We start from the raw sequence: 3,197 nt of genomic DNA, 5'->3' as shown, positions 1-3,197 counted from the left end.
AAAATAAAACTGGGGTGGCAATATTAATCTCTGATAAAATAAACCTAACAAAGAAATGTATTTTGAGAGACAAAGAGCATTACATGATAATTAAAGGGACAATAGAACAGGGAGGCAAGCCGTAAGAAATAACTATGACCAATGCAGGTCTTCAAAATGCATTATCGAACCCTTGTGGAGCTGAAGAGAGAACGAGACAGCACTACAATTATAGCATGAGACTTCAAATCATCACGCCGAAAGGAGGACTGAACAACTAAAACAAAACAAAGTAAACATTCAGAAGAACTAAAAATAGAATGAATCAACCTTACCTCTTAGACATAGATAGATAGAACACTACACCCCCCAACTACTCAGTATGCATTCTTCTTCTGGGAACGTGAAACATTCTTCAGAATAGACTATGTGTCTATTATGCCCCACAGCAAGCCTTAATAAATTTAAAACACTAAAATATTGAAAATGTTTCCACAGATAACGGTATTATAAAAACAGCAATCAGCAATAGGAAGTTCAAGGTAAAAGAATCAAATATGTGGTAATTGAACAAAAGTTTGTTTAAAAGCTACTGAGTTTTTCAAAAAATAAATAAAAAAGGTTGAATTTAAAAGTTTCTCAAAACATATCAGAAGATAAAGACAACATACCCAAACCTCTAGGGCACAGCAAGAATAGCACTCAGAGGGAAATTTATAACAATAAACATACATTTTAATAAAGAAACCAAGAAGAATGCTAATTAACACTTTAACCCAAAATTTTCAACAAGTAGAAAAAGAGCAGCAAAATAAACCTTCAGCCGCCAGAAGATAAGAAATGACAGATTAGAGCAATATTACATGAATCAAAAAACACAAAGGTGATACTTACCTGGCAGGGGAGATACCATGATCATGAAGGTGGTTTCCCAGGGTGGGGCTTATCCATTGCACTCCGGATGTGCTGACCCCTGCGATTTCCCCAAATGCGGGAAACTCCACTGCATAATTTGTGGTAGTGGGGGACTGCATTTGTGCTCTCCCCTGTTTGAAAAAACAAACAACACAAAGGTGATAGAAATTTAACAGAAGAAGTTGTTTTTTGAAAGGATTAGTAAAATTGCCAAAATGCTGGAAAATATAACAAAGGAAAAGAACAAGATGCAAAGATCATGAATAAGAAATGAAATGGGCAACATCATAAAATAACCAACCAAAATAATAAAAGATAATAACAATGCTGTGAAAGAATGTACTCCAATAAACCTGAAAATAAAAATATATTTGTAAAAACACACTACATACTTAACTAACACAGTTTGATGGAGAAAAATTCCACAAAGCCATAATAAAAGAAAAATAGAAAAGGTAATTAAAAAACTTAGCCCGCAAAAAAAAAAAAAAAAAGCCCAGGGTCATACAATTTCACAGGGGATTCTATCAAACATTTATAGGAGAGTTGACATCAATTCTGCTCAAACTGTTCTAGAATTAGAAATGGGTGTCAAATGCCCTTACTCACTTTAAGAAGCAAATATAACATTTGTACCAAAAATAAGCAAAGACATTAACTGAATAGAAAATTTAGACCAATGTTCCCTATGAACATAGATGCATAAAGTCTCAAAAAAACCCCAAAAATATTATCCAATAGAATCCAAATAATAGTAAAAAAATCTTTTAAAGAAGCAGGTCCAGGAAAATGACACAGAGACACCCACCTGCAGTTCCCTGTGAGGTCACCAGATCAGTGAGTGAAAGGGCCAATGAGGGGCTTCAGACGTATCCCTAGTCTCACAGCACCCCGGGGCCTTTTGGTGGTTTTGTCACAGACGGCTCACCTGTGTTCACCCTGACACGGGTCCCCTGGGTTCCCATTGTTTGAGAGTTTCCCAGTGCTCACGATACACACCCAGGGATCCTCAGCTCTCCCTGGCCGCAGAGACCCCTGTGCACCTTGTTTCCCTGAGACAACACCCTCACACACGTGCTGCTATCCCCTGTGTTTCCTGCCTCACAGACCAGCATGAATTTGAGGAGGACTTTGTAGATTGGTGTCGGACATATGGACTAAGTCAGACTTATGGGTTTAGACTGGGCTGGGTTGGGATACTTTCTGAATGTACACTTACCCTTTATATAAAACTCTCTCTTATACATATATGAGTTTTTGTGGATTTGTTTCTCTTGTTTACCAAAGACTAACACATTATGGTACCAGGAGTTGTGGTACTGGAGAAACAAATCATAAGATGGAGAGTAGATGTTTGTTTGACCTCTCCCTCATGGTACCAGGAGTGGGCTCATAATGTGTTAGTCTTTGGTAAACTAGAGAAACAAATCCACAGACACTCATATATGTATAAGAGAGAATTTTATATACAGGGTAAGATCAAAGTCCACATGGAAGAAGCACTCCATCATCAGTCATCGAAGGATTAGAACCCATAAAACCTGAAATCGAAGGAGGGATCAGTACGAGCCTAAACTGCTAGAATCCAGTGTGCAGAAGGTGAAGGATGGCAGTGGGAGCCCAAAATTCATTGGTGGAACTACCTTGGAAATGCCTTTGTAGAACTCCCCCTATCTAAAACTGAAGGTGGGAATAAAGCGGTCACTCCACAGAGTGCTTGGGAGGAAGGAATATAGAAGACCAAAGGCATAAATCTGACCTGAACAGTGGTGACTTTGTCAGCAGATCCCACCTATGATGCAGCCTGGACCTGACTGGGTTTCCAACATTTTCTGTATTTTGATCTGTATTGCTTTGTTTTGTTTTTGGTTGTTCATATTGAGTGTATCTCAGAGTTGTTATTAAATGGAGTTTCACCGTCGTGAAGCTGTTCTATGCTTTTCCACTGTTCAGCATATGAAACCCAGGATTGCTGAACCTACAGGAACAGCAAGTAGAATAAGGGGTTTGATGGTGGTGGTGGGTAATAGTGGTGGTGGGTGGGGAGGGCGGGGTAAAAGGGAGACAATGTCAAGGAGTCCGTGTAGAAAAAGATTGTATGGAAATTGATTGTAGTAACAATTGTACTACTTGTTCTACAAGTTCTACTTGACATGATTGAAATACGGAATGATAAGATATATGGATTAAATCGCAACTAATAAAAAATCACCCCCCCATTTTTTTAATGCAACATGTATGCAATGATGATTCAACATTAGGAAAACAATCAATGTCATTTGACATATAAATAAAGCAACCGG

The 3,197-nt window shown here is 38.3% G+C and overlaps 1 non-coding gene across 1 annotated transcript; it reads left to right on the top strand.

Annotated features, from left to right (window-relative positions):
* Positions 1-865: 865 nt before the first annotated feature.
* On the top strand, positions 866-1,028 carry LOC115872053. Its single transcript, XR_004047622.1, has one exon. It is a non-coding gene; the product is annotated as a U1 spliceosomal RNA (small nuclear RNA).
* The last annotated feature ends 2,169 nt before the right edge of the window (positions 1,029-3,197 follow it).

The sequence above is a fragment of the Echinops telfairi genome, unplaced genomic scaffold, assembly GCF_000313985.2.
Source record: "Echinops telfairi isolate 266 unplaced genomic scaffold, ASM31398v2 ScPeMD7_3;HRSCAF=10, whole genome shotgun sequence".
Taxonomy (NCBI): domain Eukaryota; kingdom Metazoa; phylum Chordata; class Mammalia; order Afrosoricida; family Tenrecidae; genus Echinops; species Echinops telfairi.
The sequence above is the reverse complement of the archived record's forward strand: the minus strand, read 5'-3'. Positions and strand labels throughout refer to the sequence as shown.